Here is a 14,043-nt window from a genome sequence, read left to right as displayed (position 1 = left end):
GCCTCCTTGCATTAACTTCCTCCAGCTTTTCCCCCCTCTGGCTGCCCCCCTGAGTGAATTCCTCTCTCTGCACTGCAAGAGTTTTACCAGCATTAGAGAAGCAGATCCAAGAGTCCCCACATAACACCACAGAACCGTAGGGTGGTTCATTTACTTGTGGGTAGGGGGACAGTATGCAAACCCATCCTGAAACCAGGCAGGGGATGCAAGCCTTCACCCAGGCTGTCGGCTGCTTGGGGAAAACAAGTGACTGCTTGCTCTGCGGCTGCTTGTGGGTTTGGCTGGAGTGTAGAAATGGAGAAGTCATTCCTGGGAAACTGATGCAAATATTTGCCTGTGTTCCTTGGCGCTTTCTTATGAAAACAGTTTCCATGGAAGAGATCTTTCTGGCTGCAAGACTGTGGCTAAGGCTAGGCAGCTGGCATGAGGTCCCCGGAGCTCTCAAGGGAGAGGTGGGCTTGTTCCCAGGTGGGATCAGTTATCAGCCTTTGGGGCCCAGGCTGGCACAGTGGGCAGGACATCCCCAAGCCGCTGCAGTTGCTTGGAGGCATGCTCTGAAGGCCATGTTGACAGAGGGCTCTGGAAGAGGGCATGGGCCTCTGCGTGTTTAATCCCTCCAGGACTGGCTACCGGGGCACTGGGGACAGTGCAGGAGCATCATTGTATGGAAGCTGCCAGCAGATGGGGTGCAGCAGAGGCCTTGGACAGGGATGCAGTGGGAGAGGGTAAGTGGTCCCTGTGGCATCTTTCATTGGCTTTTGGACCCTGAAAGGTGTTGCAGAGGAATCATGGGTGTTTTCTTCTCATGGTTCAAAGTTTGGTATTTACGTGCAGAAAAATGGTCTGAGAGGGACCTGCCACTTTCTCCTACTTCTGTCCCCAGAGTATTGAGCAGTTCCTCCCCTCTTCTGCTTGGGTGGGCGAGGAATGGGCAGGAGTCACACAGCTCAGTGTCTAGAAGAAGCCCTGTGTGGAAATTTTGTCCCTTGCTGAAAGCAGTGGCTGAGAAGTATCAGTAGGATTTCACCCTTCTCCCCACTGGTTACCAAGGCTTCCCTGGACCACATCTGTATGTGGCTTGTAAAGGATCTCTTTACTTTGTAGCTGTGAGACCGTATGCGTTTTAGCAGAGCTTCCTTTCCCATCTCCAGCTCCACCTGCCTGCCCAATGGCGAGGATGGGTGAGCAGAGGTCTCTGACATTTATCCCATATGTTTACCCTGCTACACCTTCCTGTTCTCCAGCCCATGGGAAAAAAACAACAAAAAAGAGGCTGTTGTTAGAAGGAAGAAAAGGACTAAGCTGGAGTTTGCTGACCCCTTTCACCCCCTTGGAAGGAGTCTGAAGTGGGTGTGCTTGCCCTTTGCTCCTGCTTTGTGTCTTAGCACAGCAGTGCTGACACTGGATCTGTTCTTATTTGCCTGCATCCCATTTGCAGGATGTCTATGCACTTGAGGACGATGCACCCATACAAGACCTCTGTTTTCTGTCTACCCGAGGCAGCAGCCCCGCTCCTGGAGCCTGTTTTCCTTTTCTGCTCTCAGTGTTACTACTAGCAATGCAGATGAGCACACAGAGGCAAGATCTCTGCAGAGTCAGGGGTGACTGAATTCTCAAGCTTGCACCAGACCTTGCAGTGAAGAGCTGAGTGGGTAAAACAAGGTGCTGGGGTTAAGTCCAAAGCCTGGACCTTTGGACTCTTCCTGGTTACCTTCCTGCCCTTCACATGCTTGAAAATGATCTCCAAGAAGTCTTGCTCCGTGATTTTTCCAAGGATGGAGGTACTGCTTACAGATTGCTGTTTCCCAGATCATTCTCCTTGCCCTTCTTAAAGGTGGGCATAATATTAGTCTTTTCAATCAGCCCTTTCCCAGTTGCCATGATATTCCACTGTGACTGACAGCAGCTTCATTCACATCAGCCAGCACTGTTAGCTCCTCTGGGTGACTGCCATCCACTCCAGTGGATATGAGTATGTCCAGCTTCTCAAAGCAGTCCTTAAACCCCATGTTTGGCCCTCCCATCTCCTTCCCAAACCATGCTGGTGAATGCAGAGATCTGGGACCAGGCTTTGCCTATGAAGATGCAACAAAAATCCATTGATCATTGTAGTCTTTTCCATATTTTCCAGCACCATGCTGTCTCCCCCATCCGTCAGTGGATGTGCATTTTTCCCAACTTCTAGTATGCCTTTAGAGTCCCGTTGTACTACCCTTGATGATCCTCACTAGTCTGAGCTGTAGATGGTCTTGGACCTGCCTGATGCCACCTCTAAGTATCCAAGCAAGCAATGTTTACTACATTCTTTTGCTGTCTATTGTATTTGCCATTCTTGCCATTCATATTTTTTTGCATTTTAATGCAAGAAGCTCCCTTTTTAGTTAAATAGGACTTCTACTGAAATTCCCTGTCTTCCTGCAGAAGGGAAGGCTTGGGAGATTAAGGATGGACACTCTGAGAATCCCCTTCCCCAGGAGTGTGGTGCAGCCCTGGGGCAGCATACTGGGGTGGCAGGAGTCTCCATCCTTGGGAGGTTTCAAGGATTAGTCAACGGTTCCCCAGCTGTGTGACCAATACAGCAAAAAACCAGCCCCCCAGGAGCACCAAGCTGGAGCCAGTGGAGCAGCAGGAGAGGGCAGTCCCTGTGCTAAAGGACACTGCTGCTTTGGTGGCCAAGGGCTAGAGCCATGGATGACGCCAGCAATCCTGGAGAACCCTGCAGGGCACTGCCCGGGAAAGAACATGGAGCCAAACAGTTGCTGTGCTTTCCAAATCGGCTTTACACTGTGTTTCAAAAGCCAAAACTTGGCATGGTATTTACCACTGTGAGTGTCTGCCCGGCTGCAAGAGAGAAAGGGAGGAGCTGTGAAGCTTTCCACACTCCGGTCCAACTCATCCAGACCTGGCAAAGGGATGTTGAGCCCATGTCTGGGAGCATTTCTTCCAGGCGTCTGTGGAGGTGCTGGCTGCTGGCACATAGGACATTGCAATAAGAACTCACTGACGGGTTTTTTTACACTCTCCAACTTTCTCTTGAGAGGGAGAGAAACAGTTTGGTCAAAAAATGCAAAACATTGGCAGATTCCCATGTGAAACAGAGACAGGCTGAAAAGTCATCTCTCCAGCAGCACCCCACCTATCAAATGCCCCAGTTTTCTTTTACCAAACCACAATCTTGAACAGAAACAAATCTCATTTGAAACAAAATTAAAAAAAAAAAAAAAAAAAAAAAAAAAAAAAAAAAAAAAGAGTCATCATCACCATATCTCTTTCCCATGGGCTTTAGTGGCCACTCTAAGGGAAATGCACTGATGAGTCCTTGCAGGGAAGAGCAGTGCTGATGAAGGGGTTCTGAGGTCACAGCATCACTCCAGGAGCAGGATGTGCTCTGGTAGCCTGGGAGGAGATGTCTCTGCAGCATAACTATTGTCCTCCCTATTTCCAGAAATACTCTTAGAGATATATGGGCCCAAGGAAAAGCATGATGTGCCACAGAAGAGACTAGCACTGGAGAAAATCAGCTTTGAAGGGAAAAGAGATTATTTTTCTGTTGGTGTTCCAATTTCTTTGCCTTTCTGACTGCAGTATGACCAGGGCAGATGTATTCTTACAGAGGAGGCACTACTAAACTTAGCCCAGGCACTGGGGTCTGCATGCAGTTCATGCATCCACTCACTAAGCTTCAACACTTGGGGACATGCTTGAGACAAGGAAGTGCAAAGGCTGTGTAAGGACATCAATGGCACAGGTGAGACGGAGTGTGGAAGTGAAACAAGTCCAAGGATGCAGTTGCGCTCTCAGAATGTCTGAGTTTTGCCTGTTTCAGGTAGAAAACACTGACTTTCCACCTGTGTGTGTACAACTCTCCTTTTCACCCAGCTGCTAAAAGTTTGCACCACATATTTTCCAGGTCTGAGCAGTTTTCCAAAGTTTGGTCTGAGCAGGAGTCTTACTACGGAGCACAAAGCTGATGGGATGGGTTGGGTGTCTTTGGAGCAGTAGGAAGGGGAAGACTACATCTTCCTGGACAAACTTTGCCTGGACAAACTTCACCTGGACAAACCCCTGAGTGACCTAATGTGAACTCAGATTTACCCCAGCTTTGAGCAAAGGGATTGAGCAAGAGCCCTCCAGAGATCCTTCCCTGTCTAAATCATTCTAAAACACTATCATTCCTTTAGAAAACATAGTTGCAGAGGCAGTAATTGACTGTGGTTTGGTTATCTCTAACTTGCATGAACATTGTGGTACTTCCCACCAGGAATCCTACAGAAACAAGGTCCCAGCATGCCTTGTTGATATTGCCCAGATAACATGGGGAACATGGGTGGAAATTGGGATTGCTCAGGGAAGTCGACCTAGCAGCCCTCAAAGCTGTGATCTTGCTGAAATGAGAATTTCTGGTGGACAAGAAGCCAGGTGATTGCAGAGGTGGCGTGAAATCAGGAGGGTACAAACCCTTAACATGTAAAGGGCAGCTGACCACCAGAGTCAGTGGTGGCAACTGCAAACCGCAGGGCTGGAATCAGTTGATGCGGCACTCTGCCTGGGAGTCTGCCCTCTGCAAAATTAGCTGCTTCGAAAATCAGCATGTCTGAAACACTGCCAATGGCCCACCTTTGAAGCATTTTGCTAAGGAGTGCTCTGTCCCACAGGTGCTAGATTATAATGCTGCCCGAAATTGTGATTAGACGCACTGAGTTGATACATAATAAAACTTCACTGAGGACTGGTGCATTAGATGATAGAAGAAATGTGCACAAACCCCCATGCTCAGACACACGCATAGCACCATGCACCAGCCTGGGTGACACTAGCAGCTCAGAAGGGTTTTGTCAGGGTTTGCAACCAGACAGATGGTGAGAATCTCCATTCTTGGAGATGTTAAAATGCCATCTAGACATGGTCCTCGGTGACTGGCTCTAGGTGGCCTTGATTGAGCAGGGGGGTTGGACCAGATGATCTACAGAGGTCCCTTCCAATCTCAGCTGCTCTCTGGCTGCATGTGGTCCCCAGGAGAGCAGGGCTGCATGGAGCAGGGGCACTCACAGCCCCACAGCTGTCCTGCAGCAGTGATTGTGGAGACAGAACCCCCAGAAACACACCACATCCAGCATCCTGCAACTTCTTCAAGGTGTCTGAGTTTCTAGATAGCTCTTAGCCCTTGTCCTCCACCCCCTTTCCCGCATGGCACTGGTGGGTGTTGCTTTCCATGCTGCAGGAGGTGCCTGACCCTGTTGCTCAGATGTGTTTGTCATTGCTCAGCTGCTGCTGCTTTTCTGTGATACACTTAACACAGGCTTTTCGCAGCTTTTGAGGCTGCACACCTAATGAACTGCCAGTGTGAATTATTTATAGTCCTGGAGCCCCTGCTTTTGACCTGTTCTAAAACTTTCAAGGCCTCTCCTGCTATCGCACTTACATTGCACATTACTAACAAGAGACACCTGGTACCACAGGCCTGTTCACATACCAGGCACTCATAACAAGCTGGCAACAAGTACAGCAGGCCAGGACAGGGTCCTGATGTGGTGAGCATCCACCGTTTTAGTGTAAGGACTGGGGCTGTTACCAGCAGCAGCAATGTCCTTCCTACTGGAGCCCCGTGCAACAGCAGCAGATGGTAGAAAAGCAAATCAGAAGTCTCAGAGCACTATGAAAATGCTGACAAAAGCTCATCTTGCAACAATGCAGCAAAGCTCACTGTGGGACCATATGGGAAGGGGGGATATTTATTTTGAAACTAAGCCAGTTTCCTCACTGCCACCCCCTGCATCCCCTTACTCACAAGGATGTCCAAGATGGGAGCATCTGAGTGTTGTGTCCAGGACACAAACACCAAAATGCAAGCAGTCTGTCCAGGGACAATTAACAGTGATGCAGAGTAAAAGTGACACTCGCTACTGAGGTTTTACCATGGCTCCTGGGTTGCTACCTCAGGAACCGTGTGCTGCTTTTGACTCTTGCCTTTTTGTACCTGTTAGGAGCTGATGGTGATTGTGGTCTTCTGTCTCTCCATCCTGCTCCTCTTCTGGCAGCCATTAAGATGCACTCACTGTTCTTTGTTTCCTTATCAGGACGCTTTATGTCTCCTACCCTGTTTCCTGTCTTCCAAACACTATTTTTAATGGATTCAGTATAGCCTGCTTTAAGCTGTGGTGTATTCAAGATCATCCCTGGTTTTGGGATGGTCTGGAAATCAGTAGAACCCCTGTAGTCAGCTAATGCAGGTGCTTTCCATGGCTGCCCACCCTGCGGCCACTCCTGCCACTTGTTCCTGCAGGTGCTCCCGTACCCACGCACTCTCCATCCACACCAGTCAATGTTTTCTTTGCAGTCCCTTGCAGAAAAAGAAAACCGGCACAGTATTTCCATTAAGATAAAGGAGGGGCAGGCAAGGGAACAGTTGACCACTAATCAAAACGTCAGTTTGGCACTCAGAATCAACAAAGAGGCTGAAAACTGCTATTGAAGTCAGCTGTAAGGCACAGCATTGTCAAACAAACTTGTTTTCCTCTATTTTTCTTCCTTCAGAAAAAAACAGCACAGGATTATTGCTTCAATCCAATAAAGGAAGCCGTGTTTCTGTTACATAATCGGACTTCCTCAAAGCACTTTTGACTTAATATCACCTGATGCTTTGGTAAGACCCATGCCTTATGCAAAAGAAACAGAGCTTAAAAAGTAGTTCGGTGACCTTTCAAAAAGCAGCTGTTACAAAACTTGTATGAAGTTTGCAGATGGCAGAAACATGGTGGCATAGTTCTCTGTTACAGGAGGCTCTGGATCTAAATAAATCATTACAGTCTGGTGAAATTAACTTTAATAAATAAATTACAGAAATGCAACCGGAGGCCAATAATGCCATATGTGAGATCTGCCTTGGAAAGCAGTGTTGCAGAGGGACTAAAGTTTATCTGTGGGTAACACCATGAGCTCTTTGTGCTGCAGTTAATAGGGATAATGCAACCTCCAGCTGTAAGCCAGTGGGTAACGGCATTAGAAACAGAGGGATCTTGCTTCTGTGCACAGCCCTGGTGGGGAAAGCACTCAGCTGCTGTCTGTATTTCCAGAGGAACAAGGAAAGAGGCTGCAGAAATGAGCAAGGAGCACTACAGCAGGAAGATTACCTTGTGCCACACATCCGAGAGGGAGAGACCATCTCCGAACCCTGTTCAGAGGTACAGCACAGCAAAAGGAAAGGCTCTAAGAGTCCCCTCTGGCCTTCAGTCTTTCCATCAGTAAGGTCTCTGATTTACTCCTTTTTTTCCCTGACACTGGGTATGTTTCTGGGGAGGAGGCATTGACAACTCTGCAGGTAACTTCTGCGGCTCTGCGTTGCGACAGAGACTATAAACCAGGGCTCAGGCTGCAGAGCTGGTTACCTGCAGGGATTGGGAAGAATATCCCCTTTCCTGCCCAACTGCATTTTCTGTTTTAAATCCTCACAACTGTTTTATCAGAGATGAAAGTGCTGACCGAATTTGGCATGGCAGTGAGTTAAAATGACCAATGCGTGCAGGATGCTTGAATGGCACAGGTGGACAAGCAAAGCTGAGCATACCTGCGAGCTGGGTTAGACCTGCACATCTGAAGCCGTTCCTTTGGGTGAATGATTTCACCTTGAAGGGTTGAAATTTTTAATTCTTAATCTTGTCTGCGCAGGCTCTTGCCAGATCTCAACACTCCAGGCATCCCCTTCATTTCTGGGAGCACAGCATGAGCCCCATGACTTGAGTGTGCCGGGGACAGCCACGTGAATGCCTTACATCCACCTGCTCAAGTACTGTCCGTCCATCTTTCCTTCTGCAGGCTGTCCAGCCAGGGGACCTATTTTCTCTTACCATTTATTTGCCAAGCCACAGACATGCACAGTCCTGGGAGAGTGACCTCGGGTCTGCCAAATCTCTTACCACCTGTCAGTGAGAGAACAGCCTCTCTGCATCAGGTGCGAAAGCCCCAGCGTGGGGTCAGCAAAAGTGGATGCAGATACCTGGTTTTAGCAAACCAGTTCTTACTGAACTCCAAGCCAAGAGCAATGCAGCTTTTTCTCTGTCCCTGGGAGGAGAGGACTAGACCCCAGACCTCAGATATTTTCCAGCAGAACATTTATACAAGGCCTTCAGCAGTCTGCCAGAGGAGTGCCATGTGGCCAGAAAGACATTAAACAGAGCTGGTCCCCGAGGGGAGTGGTGGCAAGGACAGGGCAGAGGGATCTTTGCAGCCAAGTGCAACACAGTCCAGGACAGGAGGAAAGCAGATAAGACCCCTGAAATCCTGCTGGGAGGACAGGGCAGGACAGCTGCATGGCTCTTTGAGGAGAGACCTGAAACCTGCATGTGCTCTTAGTGAAACAGCCTTGTGACCACAAAGCTGAAGGGAAGCCCGGCAGCCAGCTGCTGAGGAGACCAGCTGGGGCAGCTCATATGCAGAGAGGAGAGGGGATAGATGCCACCCTCCCACCCAGACCCCTCCGGTGTATTTCTTCTTTCCCTGCATCTTGCCCAGAGGTGCCTCCCCAGCCGCCACCAGCAGAGCTGATGTTAATGCAGCACCGGCTGCCGAGGGCAGGGGGAGGTAGGCTGCAGAATCCCATCCTAAACCAGCTGGAGCCAGAGGAGCTTGCTTGTCAAGTTGACTGACTCCTCCTTATCTCTGTTGTGATTATTTCCTCCACCCTGCTGCATTCCTCAAATAGCAACGTTCTGGAAATTCCTCTCTCTCGAACAGTTTCAGGCTGGAAATCCGGGAGGATGCAGGAGTGGGAGGGGGACAGAGGTTGCACTTGCCCTGGTCCTGTGTGACAGGCTGCCTGTGTTTTACTCACGTTGCACCCACTGGGGTGGCTGGGGGAAGCAACGCCCCAGTCCCGCAGCTGCTAAGCGTGTGGTTTATGTTGTCCCATCACTTAAGATCCCTCTGTGGTTCAGCACTTTGCTGCACAGCAGTGGTGGCACAGCAGAGCAGCCCACTCTCTCCACCCCCGCTACCCCAAATCCCAGCCCCTGAAAGTGCTTCCTATGGCAGAAGGACTGCAGCTCAGCAGAAGGGATCTGGCAGCAGCGCTGCCAAGCCCTTTGGCATGTTTTGCTCTCTCTGGTGGCCACCATACACTATTTTGTGTTATTGCCCACTAAGACATTCATAGCTGTGCTGGTTGAGGGAAGCCATGCAATCACAGATGAGTCTGTGAGCATGGGTGTTTTGGAAGACAGCCAGTGATGAAGGGGCTCCCGGCCTGTGTTTGAGCATGCTGAGAGGGAGACTAGTCTTTGGGCTGAAAACTGTATCCTATGAAGTCAAGAATCAAGGGAGGGCAAGGGGCTGTGGCATAGCTGTACACTTTTCATGCCTGGACAGCCGTTTGGCGTCCTGGACCCCTTGAGAGACAGTTGTAAATCAAGTACACAGGGAACATCCTGACCCAAAGAGGACTCGATGGAGGAAAGGGTTGTTGGCACCGAACTGAGCAGCTGTGCTCTTAACCTCAGCCTGATGCCAGCAATAGCTTTCCTGACTAGAGAGCAGATCAGTGTTGCAGATCAGGGACTCATCTGCCACATTTCTGGGGAACAGAAGACACTTGAATGTGCTCGTGTACTGGACAGAGCCATGGCACAGCATATACACCCCCCCACGAAACCCTGGGCAGGCTGAAGGAGGGACATCCAGGTCAGTCACTATGCGCATGCAAGGAGTGCACACCTCTTGCCGGCAGAGGCCCTGTGGATGTCTATATGCCAGACAGCCTGGAGGCAGTGTTGCTGGGACCCCCAAAATCTAGCTGCTACAAAGCTGTGCTGCTTCCAGCGGGCTATGGGCTTTTTCTTCAACCATAGAGGCACTTCATCCACCAGGAAGGTCCTTAAAGAAAGAGGGCAAGTTCTTTGAACTGCAGACTGACCCCATCGGGTGAGGAAGAGAAGGGAAACAGCCTGCAGGATGCCCCAAAAGCCAGGCACCATGGGGATGGATCAGAGGCTGAAACCCCTTGGTCATGACCACACCCTCACCTGCCCAAATATATTGCAGCATGCTGTGGGTCCACACTGTGTTTGGAGCAACATCTGTGTGTATCTTACGCTGCATCTACCATACCTGGCAAAACATCATCCCAAGGATCATGTATGTCTGTGTTCATGTATGCATTTCTGCAAGGTCCTAGTATATCAAAAGGCAGAAGAGACATCTTGCACTGGACCACAGGACAGAGAATAAGGCTGCTGGGCTAGGAAGCTGCCATTTTCATGGCTCCAGGCAAATCTGAGTAGTTGTGGAGGGTCAAACCCCCACACAGGAGGGTCAGTCCTGGGGATCAATGCATAGAAGAGAATTAACAACCTGTAGAACACCAAAATCCTATGGCAGAGAAAGTCTGAGTTGCAACATTTTTTGGGCAACCTCCAGGAAACAAATTAGCCTCGCTTCACTGCAAACACAGATTTAGAAACATATTGTGAGACAGCTGATGAGACCCCAGGAGCTTTGGCTGTACTGGGGAGAGGAGCTCAGGCTGTTCTGGCCCCAAGGGCAGGCTCTGCTGCTGTTTGGGACAGACATCCTCTGCGGCATATGGGGCAAGGGGCAAGGAGTCTGCTTGCAGGTTACAGGAGTTCAAAGCAGTTTGGCTGCAGCGTTGGACACGAGGAAGTGTGAAACCAGCAGGCTGAGGGCAATGGTCCTTTAGAAGCGAGGTGCCGATGCATTCATAGCAGAGGGGGACAGGGACCACAAGGCCAAGTAAGGCGGCAAGGGGCTGGGGGCAGCAATGCCTTGGGGGATGGATGCAAGACACGTTTTCCCACCTTGTGCTTCATTTGGGCTGGTTCCTGCTAGCAATCCTGCTATGCACCTGGAGGAAGAACACGACCTTTCTCAGATGAGTTTCATGTTTCACACACAGCTTGCTCCCAGCACAGCAGTATTTACACAGCACTTATGAGTCTCAAAACAGAGCACTTAAAGAAACATTGGGGGATTTCCCCACATCCTCACAGCGCCATTTGTCATCCGGACCTGCTGCTCAGGAGGGGACAATGAACCGGTAATTTGAATCAGTTCACACAGTCAGTGGATGAGGACTGAATACTTCAGCCCCCCAACAGAAGAAAACATATTTTGCCACACATATAAGACTGAAGCCTACCCTGAATGCCAGATAGGTTGACAGCGCTTGCATGACTACCGGCATTACGCCTTTTCCTGGCCCACGGAGGGAGAACAGCCTCTCCATTTCTTATTGGCTTGCCTTTGGCTCCTTGCACATCCTGAGCAGAGACACCAAATCTCTTCTGGCGCCCAAACCCAGCACAGTGACTGCCGAGGATACTCGCTGGGTACACAGCCTGGGGAAGGAGGCCCAGCATGGGTGGGTGCATGCTGGGTGAAGTCCTGCCTTTCCAGCCAGACTTTCTCCTGACCCTCCTGTTCCCTCATTATAAGCAGATGCTCACAGGCCAGGGCTGCATGGGGAACTGCCTGGGAGCTTTTATGCACTCTGACTCCCACAGATGCATAAGACAGAGTTTGCATCGCTGCTGCTAACGGTAATTTGCAGCTCCCTGCTCCATGCAGGGCCCTAGCTGCAGTGGGTCATGTACAGAGCACATAGTGGTACTTTCTAGTCCTTCACACTGATGGCTCCTGCTGTCAAGCTGCAGCTTCAAAGACAAAGACCATTATCTCTGTGCCTAGGGAAGGACCGTGCTTCAGCTCTCTTGTTGCTCTTGCCTATGGGTCTGAGCCAGTGTGTATCTGGACACAGCATTTTGCACACTTGCACAGCCCCAGCCAGAGCATGGCAAGACTACAAGCAGATATGCTTGGGGGAAGCCAAGAGGAGCTTCACATGAAGCAGAGCACACGTCCTTCAGGTGGGCACGGGCAACCCCCATTCTGCAAAAGGGATCCCCACATTTAGCTGCCAGAAAAACTGATTTGGTCCTCTCTTTGACGTATTTCCTGCTCCCAGGGTAGCTCAGACCTTATACACACTCCCCTTCCCTGCCCCAGCATTGCCTTTTCGTGTGCTGTGCCCGCAGTGAAGCTGGGGACAGGCAGCTCTGTGTGCTCCTGGCCACCACAGCAGGGAGATGCTGACTCACGCCTGCAAGTTGCCGTGGAAACCGCAGTCATCACGCCTGAAATGCCATCATACTCCGTTCTGCACACCAACCTCTGCCAGCCCAGGAAAAAGTCAGCCGTGGGCTGAACCGCCGCCTGGGAGGCACAGCTCCAACCCACCGCCGGCAGCGGAGACCGCTAGGAGAGACACCCCGGCACCGCTGCCCGCGGAGACGGTGAGAAAGCCCCCTCCCCGCCGCCGTCTCTCCTGCTGGCCCCGCAGCAGCTAGGCAGGGCAGGAGGGCAAACGAGGCCGGTCTAGCTTCTGGAAGCCTTTTTTTGTTGTTTCGGTTCCAGCCCCACCACAGGCTCAGGGACTGGGTTTCCTGGCTTCTTCCCCATGCAGTCAGACAGCACGTAGCTGCCTCCACACCCCGAAGACCCCATCCCAACAGGCGCACAGTGCTTCGTGGTCTCATGGCTCGCTGCTGTCCCTGTGTGTCCAAAGAGGACAATGCCCATGAGAAGGTGGACATACACGTTTACTTTATCATTGTCTGGGCAAAGGGTTGCCACAGGGGAGATGCTGTTGGATGCAAGGGAAAGCTGCTTCCTTGCAGGAGGGGTGCAGCTGGGGACCAGAGGGCTGGTACTCTGGTCTCGGACATACCCCAAATCCAAACTGATAAGGCTCAGAACAACCAGACCTGACGTTGGGGTTAGCCTGCTCTGAGCAGGTTAAGAATGATCCAGAGTTCCCTCCTGATTTAAGTGTTCCTCAGATTTCCTGCTAGTATGAGCCAGCTGGTTGTCTAAGTCTCGCAGGACCTCCAAAGGACATGTCCTGTGGAAGACCTCCATTCTCTACATTCAGGGCTGTAACTTACACAACACCCAGCTGAGTTGTCCCTCCCAGTGCGGTGACTGAAAGCTGCATGAGTCACCACTGCAAAAATGCAGGACATGTCCCACCAAGTACCTGTTCTCTGGTGGCTGCTGAAGGTGCCAGTCTCAGCAAACCTACCAGGAGAGAGGCCCTCATGAGGGGCCATGATTTAGCCTGGTGGCCTTCCCCAGAGTGACAAAACGAGAGACAACAGCTGATGTCAGATGAAGTAATGTTACACCGTATGAGAATCTGGCCAAGAAAGAGAAGTGGCTCACAGTCCCTGCAAAAGCTCAACCTGCAGGGTCCCCCAGCTTTAGGACCTGAGGTGGATCATTAACACCAGATCGAAGTAGTCTCTGGCAAGGGCCCGTGAATGATCTGCAAAGATGAGGGTGGAGGGAAGAGACAAAAGGCCACAAAACATCACTCCTAGGGGTTGAGGCTGTGAAAAGGCAACCTGGGCACCTCCCACAGACAATTCATCTCAGATGCAGCCTTAGGGCAGACTGAACCCTCCCTCTCCTGTTTGCTTCTGGAGGAGCTGCATTCTGCCTGAAAACACAGGAGATGGGCAGAGGCAGTGCTGGGTGAGGCCCCATCTACATTTCTCTGCCCCATTTCCAGAATAGTCGTCGATGGAAAGTGGTCTGGCCCCAGCAGGATCTGGCCCTTCACCCTGGGGTGGCTCCCATTGATGTGTGCCAGGCTGAGCCGTTCCCGTGCAGCACCCCCCACCCCTGTACGCCACCATGGGTCCACCTCATGTACCAGACCTGCCTGGAGCCAGAGACCCAGCCCAGCCCCTCCATCCATCCTCCAGACCCACTCAGCCACCACTTAACGTCTCACTGCACCAGCATGTCTTCCCACCACATCTCCTATGTTCCAGCTGTGCTCATGTGCCAACTGCTTTACCCCTACTCACAAGAGCTTCATTCCCTGCTGGGAAGCTGACTCCTCCCTGGCCTGCCCCTGCTTTGGGCTCTCAATCCCAGGAATCCTGACCCAGTCCAGCTCTGGGCTCCCCGGGATGCCCAAGCAGATGGAGATGCTAGGCGTAATTCATTACACATTCCTGGTTGACTGACATC

The sequence above is a fragment of the Aquila chrysaetos genome, chromosome Z (assembly GCF_900496995.4).
Source record: "Aquila chrysaetos chrysaetos chromosome Z, bAquChr1.4, whole genome shotgun sequence".
Taxonomy (NCBI): Eukaryota; Metazoa; Chordata; class Aves; order Accipitriformes; family Accipitridae; genus Aquila; species Aquila chrysaetos.
The sequence above is the reverse complement of the archived record's forward strand: the minus strand, read 5'-3'. Positions refer to the sequence as shown.